The sequence below is a fragment of the Dipteris shenzhenensis genome, chromosome 19 (genome assembly GCF_047967505.1).
Source record: "Dipteris shenzhenensis isolate YYH24624 ecotype China chromosome 19, Dip_SZ_1.0, whole genome shotgun sequence".
Lineage (NCBI taxonomy): Eukaryota > Viridiplantae > Streptophyta > Polypodiopsida > Gleicheniales > Dipteridaceae > Dipteris > Dipteris shenzhenensis.
In genome coordinates this window covers 47,187,854-47,202,617 of record NC_141614.1, presented here as the reverse complement: position 1 = coordinate 47,202,617, position 14,764 = coordinate 47,187,854, and positions in this window count along the sequence as shown.

The following is a 14,764-nucleotide window of genomic DNA, read 5'->3' as shown; positions in this document are numbered from 1 at the left end:
ACATAAAGAACATCGGAAAACTGTTTTACAACTCCATCTGACTTGAGAGCAATCGTACCTTTTCCTTTTGCTAGACATTTTGCATCATTGCCGACTGCTACCAGGATGTCATTCCCTACCGGCTGTAGAGAGGTATACCAATCCTTCCGACTGGTCATGTGGCATGATGCACCGCTGTCAATGATCCATGGTTCATCTGTAGGTACATGAATTGCCTCCGTGCAAATCTCCTCAATTTCTACAAACAGCTCTATTGGTGCTACCTGCGCGCTATTGTTGGACTCTTTCTTTACTCTGTTCTTCTCATCTACAATCTTCTTTCGGCACTTGCCTTGTTGCAATAGAAGCACTTTATCTTCTTCTTTCTCTTTTTATCATCAGAAAAAGATGGGTTACCAAAGTCCTTACCCTTACCTTTCTTTGATCCGGTCCAGAAAGCCGAATCTTCTCCAGTCCTCATCTTTTGACGCATCTCCTCCTCCAGAAGCATTGCGCTGAAATCCTCAAAATTGAGGGGTGGATTTCTATTCTATGTATTCAACACCATAACAAGTCCGTCGTACTTTGGTGGGAGAATCCGTATGCACCTTTGTGCTAGATTCTCGCTGGTGATGGTGATGCCAATCGCAGTCATCTGATCGCGCAGATTCTTCACCCTAGTGATGAACTTCTCTGCCGCTTCAAACTCAGACAACTTCTCATTCGCGAGTTGAGTCTCCAGATTCTGAATTCACATCTGATTCGTGGTCTCATACTGATTTTTCAAGACCATCCATGCCTCCTCCACTGTGGTGACATGTTGAATTAACACCATGATGGAATCACTACAGATAATAGAACACAGTGCATCGTCATTTCTTCTTGTCCATGCGAGAATCTCATTCGCAGTTGGCACTATCTATTGTCCTGCATTGGCTGGATTCGGTCTCGCAACTGGCCTCACGTCCACCCCAGTAGCAGTGTCCCAAAGCTCGTATGCACTTAGGATGGTCTTCATTTTGAGCTTCCAAAGTGGATAGTTAGAGCCGTCCAACTTTCTGCTTTCACCAAATGATGGGATTCGTAGTCTTGCGGGCTGAGCCATCTCTCACAATCTGCTCGTAAACAGAAACACACTACCAAATCTTCTTGCTAGATTCCAAGCTCTGATACCATGTAAGAAAATAATACAACGTCTATGCTCAACAGATAATAGGATCTCGTATGCAAGAGAGAAAACAAGATAGTATGGAGAATCGAAATTTGATTACTATAGAACTGATACAATATATGGTGCTGCCTCCCAACCATGCACTCCTGTAAAAGAATCTTTGATGGCATGCTGGAAATAGTAGAAGACGGAGGCTGGATGATAAGGAATCAGGGTTGCTGTAGCATAGCCACCATGCGTAGTTGGTTCGGCTCAATTGGGTGATTGACCCAGTCTGCCCAAAACGGTCGACTGGGGGTCGGTAGGCCACCGACCATACGATAGAACTGGTGCGCAAAATAGAGCGACTAACCTACGGATTTCGTTCGGCCTAGAGCCATCCGGGATCATCTGAGGCTCCAAACGAGCCCCGCAACTCGAGAGTGGGCTGCCCCAGGAAATGCTCCATCTACCCTCAGTGCAGTCAGTCAAGGGATGCCTTCCCGCACTTGCATGTAGCCTAGTTGGTGGTGTGCCAACTCTATCTGAAGCCGTCCAGCCATCAAGCCACACATGTCCCCCATCTGGTGTCCAAACCAAGACCTACTGGATAACCGAGCTACTAAAATGCCTTCTCCTCATATGGGGGGCTTACAAGTAGAGTTAGCTGGTTCCCACGTAGTTACACAAGAGTGGAGCATTGATATCTAACATCTAGTAGATGAGCATTTGGACATAGAAAGAGATCAAAGAAGATGAAATGCTTGATTGCACAGCTTATTGTTGCTCTTGGTCCTTCTCTTGGGCTAGTTGGAAGCTGAATGAAGGCTTGGAAATGCTTTGGTAGGGAAACTTCAACTAGAACTCATAAGTCATGAAATAGCATTAGTAGCAGCCAGATTCATGAAAATGGGCTCCTTCCTTGCTCAAGGCTTTTATTGAGATCACGAAATGAGAAACAGAGTCTAGAGCTAAGGTGTGCCAGCACCCATGAGATGATTCTGGAAGAAATCGGCTCACTCAGGCTCAAAAATCATTATAGGCTTCAAAACCACCCAAAAAATTCATCGTTCCCTTCAGAACAACTCAAAGACTAGAAAAACGACACAGAAAACCAAAATCAAATTTCCTTTTAGGTCTCTACACACCAAGGATGGAGTTAGACCACCCACAAAACTACTCCTTCCTCTCACAAAGCTGCAGAGTAGCAATAGACTTTAGGCTCTAGGCACACACACAAGCTTAGCTAGACCACCCACAAGCATAAGATAGACCACCCGGGCTCTAATACTAGTTGAGCATGCTCTCAACAAAAGTGGAATGAAAGGGTGTGAGGGAGAGGGAGAACCAAAAGAGAGCCACACAAGTTTTTGTTGGGTGTTGAACACCCTAATCTTCTATGTCAAACATATATATATGTGTTTGAGTATTGTACATAACCGAGGTCAAGGGATAGTGGCCTTTAACCCCCACATTTTATGAGCCTCATTGAGCAAGAGGATATTTGTACAACTCAGTATTGCCACCATCCCAACTTACTGCATTTGAAATTTTTGGGGAGCCGATGGAGGAAACAATGGAGAGGCCGAAGATCGTGCACATTGCACAAATGCACGACTCAAAATATAGCCCCCCCAATAGGACAAGAGTCTCTTTCTCCCTTGCACTCTTCCTGCAACTTGTATCCCCTCTCATAATGGATCCCCTTAGACACATTGAGCTCTAAAACGTGTCTGCATAGTTTGAAAGCTCCTAACATAATCTTTCCTCCCCTTCTACATAGCCTGGGAGCTCCTCACATAATCTTTCCTCCACCTTTGCATAGTCTAGGAACTCCTCACACAATCTTCTCTCCCCCTCTACAACATAGTGCAAGAGCCTCTCCTCCCCTGATTTTGAAATCGTGACATATGGGAGCTCCTCACTTGCTCTTCAAGAGAAAAATTTGGATGCTCTCACTAACTTCACCAGGTTGGTACAAGAGGTGAATGTGAAGGAGGAAAAAATAGTCTGTTAAGGTCAGAAGATTACCATCACTGAAAGCATGATAAAAAATGCACTAGACATTCTTGGAGGCAATTTGCAGGCAGAATTCTTGGAGAAGCAGTGGAAGAGATAGGATATTCTACATGTATACCCCAATGCTCAAATTAGTAAATATGGTAAAGTCAAGTTTTCTAGCTTGCCAATAGACCTCCAAGATGTACCAAAGAAGATAATGCACTTCTTTCCTAACACAAGAGGAACCGTGAAGTTCTGGCAGGTTCAAGCAGTAGTCAAGCAGTAGTAGAGCAACTAAAAGGACATGATGTCTCTTTCACAAGGGCGATCTCCAAGTGTGTGATAACCAACTTAAAGAATTGCATGGATGGCAAATCCAAATTGTTACCTCATTCCACTAGACTTGCAATGCACCTAATGACATCTACCCTCAAAGGGATTTTTGAACAATATGATAAGAAGAGTCTTAGAAGGTAACTTTTCTACAAGAGAAAGCCACCAATGCAGCAAAGGCAATGCTACATGAGAAAATTATCAAGAAGTGTGCAGAAGGCAAGGAAGAGGAGGCAAAAACGAGGGCATTGTAGGAAAAGAGCAAGCTAAGGCTGCTGCAAAAATGGTCAACATGGAAAGGTATAGAAGAGAAGAAGCAAAGAAGTACATCAAGGAGCTCTGAGATAGGATTGAAGACATTTGAACATATGGGGATATCATGGAGAAGGAGCTAGCAATGATGATGAAAAAGCATCTTGAAGATCAGAGAGCCAAAAATGAGACTCTTTACAAATAGCTCTACAACATGCAAAATGCATTGGACTTTGAAAAAGACCAGATGATGAAGGAATCTAAAATGGAGAATGTAGAAACCAGAGCAGTGATGCAAGAGCTACAAGAGTATCTTGCTTTATTTTTTTATTTCATATTTCTCAATGGAAGTGTAGTTGTTAAGATATATATATATATATATATATACATATAATAATATATGTATATATATCCAATATTAAAATATTTCCAAACGTGATTGAAGTGATGTTTTCTCAACTATGTGACCAGATAGTGCCCATTGATAAGTGAAGGACCATAATGTGAGATGAAATATTTTGATTAAAATGAGTTGAAGATTTGAAATAAAGCGGTTGGATAATGCTAATGAGAGAAGAAGAGATGTCGCTATGATGATCAGTAGCACTTAGTACGACAAGAGAACACTTTGAGTCTATATAATTTCCTTCCATAGACCAAGGACCGTAATGCCAGATGAAAGATTCTGAAACATCTACCTATATATATATATATATATATATGTAGTTCAATCACTTCAATCTATATATATCCAATATTAAACTATTTCCAAAGTGATTGAAGTTATGTTTTCTCAACTATGTGACTAGATAGTGTCCTTTGATAGGCCAAGGACCATAATGTGAGAAGAAAGATTTTTAGTTAAGCTAAGTTGAAGATTTAAAATAAAATGGTTGGATAATGCTAATGATAGAGGAAGAGATGTTGCTATGATGATGTTTGTGTATATCCAATATTATAGATATTTCCAAAGTGATTGAAATGATTTTGTACAAAGCTCCAAAGTGATCAAAGTGATGTTGTAGATATGACTGCCTCCATGCCAAATGTGAATTTGAATAGTGTCAAACTTGTGGCCACCTTGAAGCAAGTACGGTATGCCCATATTGTGGATAGAAATTTCTCATCCCAATCCATATGATGATTGTTGACCAAAAAGGTCATGATCCAACTGAACTGCTTGTTGGACAACTTATCTTGTCCATTGGCTTGTGGGTAGTAAGAGGAGGATTTCTTACAAATCACCATATCAAATGAGGTCATCTCCTTGACCATCTCATCTACAAAATGTTTCCCGTGATCACTCACCAACTCAATGGGACAGCCAAACTGACAAAAAATATCATTGTATAGGCACTTGGATGTTGATCTTGTTGTATTATCCTACAGAGCCCATGCTTCAACCCATTTGATATAGTAATCCATTGCGGCCATCACAAAATAATTTTTGGTCTTTGCGTGTGGGCTTGAATGGACCCATAAAATTCAGTCCCATTTTTTCAATGGTCCAAGATGTAGCATCGGCTGACCAAGGTGTTGACATATGTTGCACCATAGAGTGAATCCTTTGGCATCCTTTTGCAGTGTTGGCTACCACACTCTAGCTTGTAGTACTTTCTTGGCTGTGATTTCTCTCACAATGTGGCCACCTGCCACTCCACAAAGTGCCTCCATGAGCATTGCTTCTTGTTCATGTGGCGACACACATCTAAGCAATGCATCTATCAAATGTCTGCGGCGGTAGAGTTGACCAACCACCACTTCAAATCCTCAGCTCTGCAAAGCTAACTACTTGTGTTGACTTCTAGTTAGGTACTTCGGCATCATTCTTGAAGTCATATAGAAGAGCAATTCATCATACCGGTTTTAGATGTACCTCCTCCACATCACTTTTTGCAAGAATGGCCATGAAGACTGAACTGATCTCGCATCTGGGAACTCATCTTCAATGCCAATTGTGGGTTTGCTTGATTCCAAATAAGACAAATTATCTACAAACACATGCTGCAATCCAAGCTTATGTACAACTTCAAAGCCAAATTATTGAAGAAGCACATCCAGTACACTAGATATAGCTAATCAAGTTCTACTACTTTCACACCAAATATAGGAGTGCAGAATGGTCCTCATAAAACAAAAAACAGCAACCCAAGAGATAATGGCATAATTTCTTCACTGAAAAGATCATCCCTATAACTTCTCATTCTATCACAAAATAACTCCTCTCCACTTCAGAGAGTCTTTGGTGGTGGCTAGCATAATAAATGGGGCAATACCATCCTGCCATGTCCTCTTACATCAACACACTACCCATTCTCAATCAAAAGCATCCATTAAAACATAGAACATTTTGTCCCAATACGGAGGTATCAACACTAGTTTTGTGGGAAGTTGAACCTTGAGTTGGCGATAAGTCTTATGACATTCTTTGGACCAAAAGAAGGATTTAGGCTCCACATGTTCCAAAGCAATTAATGGGATGGTCATGCGAGCAAGGAACTGCAAGTGTCTTCAGTGCCACTGGACCTGCCCTAGAAACCTCAATCACTCCTTCAAGTTTGATGGCTCTGGTGCCTTCATGATTGCCACTACTTTGTTGAGGTTGACCGCAATGCCTTCTACACGGATGACATGACCAAGCAATCAACCACTGCAGACCACAAATGCACACTTCATCGGGTTTAGGCTAAAGGAAACTTTTTGGAATTGTTCAAAACATAGCTACAGGTGTTCTAAGTGACTTGATTTTTCTTCGAACACATTGAGATCATCCAAGGAAAATCGGTATAAAGTCTGTCAAATACATACCAAAAATCTCTTACATGGCTCTCTAAAATGTGGATGGGCCATTCTGCAACCCAAACCACATCACGGTACATACATAAACGCCCCATGCAATGATGAATGTTGCTTGGGTTGATCTCCTAGAGCCATCCAAATTTGATTGTAGCCACTTCACCCATCCAGAAAAGAATAGACCTCATGTCTTGCCACCTCATGTAGCATAGAATCCATGTAGGGAAGGAAAAATGGGTCTGGCACCATTGCAGCATTGAGTTTTTGGTAATCCATGCAGATCCATAGTAGTGACTTCTTATTCTTTTTTGACATAATGAAAATAGGAGAAATCCACGCCGGATTCTTAATTGGTGCTATGAATCCCTCTTGGAGAAGGTGCTCCAATTTTTCCTTAAGTTACTTTGCCATATTCATGCTCATCCTGTATCTTTGCATTTTGGTTACAGTGGCATCTTTCTTTAGGTTGACTTGGTGCTGGTAAAACTTGGGGTCAAGGCCCTGCATGTCAAAGTAATCTCAGGTAAACACATCTACAAACTTCGTGAGTAGTGACACCAAATCCATCCAAAATTCCTCATCAAGCAATGTGCTGATTTTGACTAGCTTGGAGCTCCCATCAACTCCCAAAAAGACTATATCGAGGACATATTTGTGGACACAGGTCACTTGCATCATGTGTTCCTCAAACTCCCTCTCTTGCTCAAAGACGTCGCAAAAATACATATTCACAATGACTGCATCATCCATCGACTAAAAATGCAGGAATGGAGTTGCCACATCTAAAAAAGGTCCTTACATCATGTACTAAGTGGAGATGGCTTTAACATTGACTATAAACAGAGGCACAAGATCCATATTTTTCCACAGGAACTCTTCCTCCTCATTATCATCCAAACTATCTACCTTGTTGACCATTTCTACCAACAATGCTTGTACTGCTCCTTCTATCATGATGCCGCTCCCATCAGAATGTGGAATTTCTTCTTGCCTCTACATAGTGATAATGTATTGAGCTCTTGTTGGCCCTTGGGTTAGGCCAACATAGGAGAACTCATGAGTAGTAGCCAAGGGAACTTTATAGTATGCCGAGTCATTGAGTATTCGAGTTACCAGGTCATCAAAGCAGCTACAAGGGGATATACCAGCTGCACAAGTTGAGCTACTTGGAATGAGAGAAGCGGTGTATGCAAGGCAACCCATTTCTTTGGAACCAGGAAACCTCTTTGGCTAACTTTCCAAAGCAATGAGTGTTTGATGTAGCACAATTGATGAACTCGAGTAGTGGTCTAGTAGTGGGGTAGCAACTTGAGTGCACTCACAAAGTTAGAAGGTAGTTTAGGAAAAGTGATTGAAATAGTGGAGAGGTCGAGATAGAAAAACAAAGTGAGAGAGAAATGAAAAGGTCCCTAGAATGCTATTAGCTAGGGACATGCAATTAAAGGGGCTAGAAGGAAGGTAAGTAGACCCCTAGAGAGTAGAGAATAGGATAGGAAGATGAACAATTGATCTTCCTTGTCAGGTCAAAGGCCATCACTAAGCTGAGAGTATGTCCTTAGTCAAGTCTATCCATATGAATGGCATCACTAAACCGAGATTACGTCCTTAGTCGCATCTATCTATATGAATGGAATGACTTTAGTTGAGTCTGTCACTTGAACCATGAGGGTTCAAGCCAAGTCAAGGCATCTTCATGTAAATGGTTTATGAATAATGGAAGTTGGTTTCTCTTTGTGTGCAATAAGAGTGTTTTCATGTAAGCCATTCCAACCTATCATCATACAGCCATCCCAACTTCAATAACCCCAATTCCCCATGCTTGATTACTCTATTGTCATTGAGTTTGTTTGCAAACCTTGCACAGAATCCTAGGGATTGCAAGAGAGTGCATCTTTGTGTTAACACCCACTCGTGCACCAAGCATCGAGCACTAGAGAACTTTTTACTTGAATCCTTGGCACCTTGCAACCCATATTAGAGCCCTTACTGTCACAAGCAACCTTGATTAAAATAGAGTGTCAACATTTGGCAACCTTGCTAGGGAGGTATAGGAACAATAGAAGTCAATAGCATTGGGTGGATTGTGAGTTGTGGGTATTGAGTGGAATGATCTTAGTCATCCTAGGATTGAGTGCACAATCATTGAGAGATTCATGTTGTCAAGTAATGAACTAAGATAGTTACTCAGCATTACAACGTAGTATAAGAAGTATCTTCGAGTGACTATAGATATTGAAATAGCTTGCAGACATGTTTGAGGTCTGGCAAGTAGGAAACTGAGAGTATTTAGGCAATAATTCAAATAATTTGTGATAGCCAATGTCTATCGCATGCTCGAAAGAAGACAACGGTACATAGCTAGATAGGAAGACTATCTGAACCAGTTGCATCTTGCCTTGCAAGCTAGAGTGGCTTCAAAATTAGAGACAAGATTCCAAATGAGATTGGCGGAGCATTCAACTACCCAACAAGAGTAACCTACATGAGATGAGAGACTTAGCCTCACTACCACAAGGGTAGGAGTTCACTATGTAGAGTTAGAAGGAAGAATTGCTAGGAATAGACTGAGAAGTTATAGAAGATGAGCCACTAAAGGGATGTCACATCAAGTGGACAAGGAGTTCTCATCTATTGAGAGCTTGGAGCTGGAGTAGATAGTAGTGTCTTCTGTAAAGAATAAGGGAGAGAGATAAGAGACTCAAGTGCAGCTTTCTTCACAACACACAAAAGAGAGAGGACACAAGGTTGGAGGGTGAAGCCTTTCTTCACTTTTGCACACAACAACAATACAATAGAAGAGGGAAATACCCTATATGTCAAACCCTAGAATACGTGGTTCATATGTGAACCCAAACCAAAAACATACGTGGTAGTATAACTACACCACAAGTACAACTAACATAGGTGGTGACATAAATGATAGTCATCCAGGAGATATATCGGGGGTAGAGCTTGATATCTCAACACTCCCCCTCAAGCTCAAATCCATCTCACGTACACCAAGCAAGCTCCTAAATCTGCGAAGCTTCTCGGTACCCAATGCCTTCATAAAAATATCAGCCACCTGCTCCTCAGTGCTGACATAGACAAGATCAATCTCACCAGCTAGAACCTTCTCTCTCACAAAGTGATAATGCACCTCAATGTGCTTCGTTCTAGCATGATAAACTGGGTTATTAGCAAGCATGATGCTGCTAATGTTGTCACAATGAATGACAATTGCTGCATGAATTGACTGTCCCATATCTACAAGTAGCTTCCGTAACCAAGCTACCTCACATGCAGCCATTGCTGTACCCCTGTACTCAACCTCTGTGCTCGACAAGGCAACTGTTGGCTGCTTCTTGCTGCTCCAACTGATGGCACCACTCCCAAGGGAAAACATAAAACCACTAGTAGATCTCCTGTCTGAGACACTACCAGCCCAGTCAGCATCTGTGTATCCATGTACCTGTAATGCACACCCAGCTTCATAAAACAGTCCATAATGCAATGTGGACTTCACATACCGCAGTATGCACCTAGCCGCATCCAAATGTGGCTTCCTCGGTGCCTGCATGAACTGACTCACCAGCCCCACAGCATAGCTCAAATCTGGTCTGGTTATAGTCATGTAAATCAAGCTACCTACTATGCGCCTGTACATAGTAATATCTTCAAGAAGCTCACCTGTCTCTGCATTGAGCTTCACATTCTGCTCCAATGGAACAGAGATAGGCTTACAGCCTGTCATCCCATATTTGGACAGCATGTCCAAACCGTATTGCCTTTGCAACAGCCATATCCCACTCGGGGATCTAATAACCTCAATGCCCAAGAAGTAACGCAGCTCTCCCAAATCCTTCATCTCAAATTTTTGCTTCAACAGCAGCTTCACTTCATTAATGTCTACATCACTATCACCTATAATAATCAAGTCATCAACATAGATGACTACAAGCACAATCCCTCTGTTTGTCCTTTTCACATAAAGTGAAAAATCTGAATTGGAAATCTGAAATCCAATAATGACAAGATATTGCCCTATCTTGTCTGACCATGCCCTCGGCGCCTGTTTTAAGCCATACAAGGCTTTGCGCAACCTGCATACAAAATCGGGGTGTGAATTATCCTCATAACCTTCTGGCTGCATCATATAAACCTCTTCCTGCAAATCACCATGCAAGAAGGCATTTTTCACATCCATCTGATGCAAAGACCATCCCTTTGCAGCAGCCATAGCAATTACTGCTCTCACGGTTGCCATCCTTGCAATTGGGCTGAAAGTTTCCTCATAGTCAATTCCATATGTCTGTGCAAAACCTTTGGCAACCAATCTTGCCTTGTACCTGCTAACAGACCCATCAGCATTGTGCTTTACTTTGTAAACCCACTTGCAGCCAATAGCCTTCTTATCATGAGGCAAAGGCATCAAATCCCAAGTGTGGTTTGCATCCAAGGCAGCCATCTCTTCATTCATAGCTGCTTCCCAATTTTTATGCCCTGCTGCATCCTCAAAACATGTGGGCTCTGGCTCCTCTAGAACCTTGACCATATAAGCATAGTGATGTGCTATATACCCATCATATCTCATCCTGTCAACTGGATACTTAATACGAGTGGACCTCCGTACAACTGGATCAGTTGCAGGAGTCTTTAAATCATGCCTGCTTTTCCTTGCACCAGGTGTAACAACAGAAGGAATCCCAAGTTCCTCATCAAGGCTCATTTCAGAGCCACTTGACTCTCCATCAACATGAGAGCTACCAGCAGACACATCAAACACTGGAGCATGGTCCACTTTTTCTTTTCCCTTATGTGATACCTGCACAGCACTATCAGGACTGCCATGTGACGATTCACTAGATCTCAATCTCCCTGTCCATGCATTAGATCCACTAGTAGAGGACTCTCTGGGTCCACTCAAGGCTTGAGATTGCTGCTCTGCATTTATTGCAGCATTCCCATTTCCTGCATCCGCATCTCCTACCATAACAGTTGGTGCATACCAGCTACTCATTTCATCAAAAACAACATCTCTGCTCACTTGCATTTTGCGGGTGGAAGGGTTATAATAGCGATACCCTTTCTGGTGCAGAGCATATCCAATAAAGATGCATTTTTCTACCTTTGGATCCAGCTTTGTTCTCTTCTCATCAGGAACATGAACATAAGCTATGCAACCAAATACCTTCAAATGAGAAATATCTAGTTTTTGGCCTGTATACATTTCTTCAGGCGTCATGCCATGGACAACTGCAGTGGGGGTTCTATTCATAATATAAACAGCAGTTGCTACTGCTTCAGCCCAAAAATAATCAGGCATGTTTTTCTCATTTAGGATCGCCCGTCCTACTTCTGCAATATGCCTGTTCTTCCTTTCTGCAACCCCATTCTGCTGAGGGGTAGACCTGCATGAGTACTTCCTTTGAATTCCCTGTTCTTTCAGATATTCACAAAATTCTTCTGAAAAGTACTCTCCCCCTCCATCAGATCTTAGCACTTTAATATGCACACCTTTCTCTTTTTCAACCATGGCGTTAAAAGCCTTGAAATGGCTGAACACTTCACTTTTGTGCTTCATAAAATAAATCCACACCTTCCTAGTGTAGTCATCAATAAACGTCACATAATAATGGCATCCACCAATAGAAGCAGCTTTGGTTGTCCAAACATCTGAATGGATCACGTCCAAAGGTCTTCTGCTCACCTTAGCATTTTTGGGAAATGCATGTCTGGCCTGCTTACCCATTTGGCATGCTTCACATACCTTTTGCATTCCCTCAACTCTGAATTTAGGCAAACCTGCAACAATGTTTTTCGTTTGCATAGATTTCAGCCTTTGTATATTCACATGCCCAATGCGCTTGTGCCATATCTCAATATCTGCAATGACACCTCTTCCATGCGCAAACATAGCAGCTTTCACCTCAGGCATATCAACATCCAAGGTGAACATTCTGCCATTTTTGTTGCCTTTTGCAACCAAGCGGCACTTATTTTTCAAGTCCTCAACAAAGCATCCATCAGGATTAAATCTAACCTGCAGACCTTGCTCAACCATCTGGCCAACTGAAACCAGGTTCTTAGTGATTTTTGGAACATGAAGTACATCTGCCAAGTACTTCGTTTTGCCATCCTGCATAGCCAATGGCACTTTACCAACCTGCGTAATTGGGTGCGCAGTATCATCACCTGTTTCAACATAACCTTGCTTATCCAAATTTCTAACATCATGAAACCACTCACCATGACTGGTCATGTGGTTAGAGGCACCTGAATCAACATACCAAACATCATTGCAAGCTGCAGCATCTCCTGACATGGAGTTAACCATATGCTGCATCACAAAAAGGTGCTCATTTCTGTCGTCACCATGCCCACTTGATGATGCATAGTTGCTTTGCTGCAACTTCCCACTTTTGATGTCATTCTGCTTTTTATAGCATGTATTCTCCTTGTGTCCAGGCTTTCCACAATAATAGCATTCTGTGCTGCTATTTACTTGCTGGTTCCTTTGCCATGAACCACGGCCTCTTTGGCTCCCCCTGCCTCTAGAACTACCACGTCCTCCTCCATAGGACTGGTTTTCCTGTTGTTGCTACTGATTTTGATTTCCTGCACGGCCACCAAAACGGCCTCTTCCTCTACCCCTGCCTCTACCTGTATTCGAGTAGAAAGCAGTCTCTTGAGAAGTTGAGGTGGCTGAACCACCATTCCTTTGCTCTTCACTCAGCAAGAGAGCAATAAGTTCCTGAAAATCAGGAAATGTTTCACGGACTCCAATGGATGTCCGAAACTGTGCATAATCCTTCCCAAGACCATTCAAGGTCACGGACACTAGGTCCTCATCATCAACAGGTGCTCCAATGGAGGCAAGAGAATCTACAAGGCCTTTCACCTTCAAGGAATACTCATTTATATTCAGATTTTTCCTTTGCACATTGTGCAACTCCTGCTTTAGTTGCATCTTTCGTGCTTTGGTATTTGTGCTATACAGCTTCACCAATGTATCCCATGCCTCCTTAGGCATCTCTACATCCTGTATATGCACAATCATAGAATCTGAACTGCTAACAGACAACCAATACAAGCATTTTCTGGCTTTTTCATGCCATTCTTTAAAGGCCTTCAATTCAGCAGGAGTGGGAGCAGCACCCAAAACTGATTCTGCAGTTTCACCACTGATGTACTCCCAAACTCCCTTTCCCATAAGGAAGTTTGTCATCCTGAACTTCCATGCTTGGAAGTTGTTCTTGTCAAGCTTCTCACTGACAATGGTAGACAGATTCTCAGACATTTTACAAATCACGAATTGCAACAGCAACCTGTAAACACAGCAAATGCCTCACGAGGGCAAATAGCAAAACTTCTGCAAAAAGCCTCACAGGGGCAGATCTGCAACACTGACGAAAGTGGTATTTCACCACACAGTCACTTCCTAGTGACGATTTTGCATCAACAGGCAACAGGCATGAATCTACAACTCCCAATATCTCTGCACACAGGCATACGATGCAATTTCTGTGGCACCTTTCCACCGACTAGCCGTGCAGTGGTCGCACAGCGAAAAACAGGGCCTTTTTCTGAGTGCCTGCGAAGAACTTCCGCCTTCAAAACGGGCCCCGAAATGGCCTCAAATCAAAAAAATAAAGTCACCGAGGGCTTTGCCCTTGCCCGCAACATATACTGCGCTCTCGCCACACCGCGAAGGGCCTCTCAATCTGAAACAGTGCACTCCTGCACTTCTGGCTGTGCTACCTGCAGAGATTTGCTCCCAAACTCGAAATAGGAAAGCAACACTGGTCCTCTTACCAGGACACCACAAACTTGGCTTGCTTTCTTGAGCTCCTTACCATGAACAAGGCTCTGATACCATGTAAAGAATAAGGGAGAGAGATAAGAGACTCAAGTGCAGCTTTTTTCACAACAAACAAAAGAGAGAGGACACAAGGTTGGAGGGTGAAGCCTTTCTTCACTTTTGCACACAACAACAATACAATAGAAGAGGGAAATACCCTATATGTCAAACCCTAGAATACGTGGTTCATATGTGAATCCAAACCAAAAACATACGTGGTAGTATAACTACACCACGAGTACAACTAACATAGGCAGTGACATAAATGATAGTCATCCAGGAGATATATCGGGGGTAGAGCTTGATATCTCAACATCTTCTGCAAGCCAACATAATGAAAATGAATTAACGGAGATATTTTCTTGACTCTTGGCATTTCCAAATAGGAATTGTCAAGAAAATCATAATCAAAG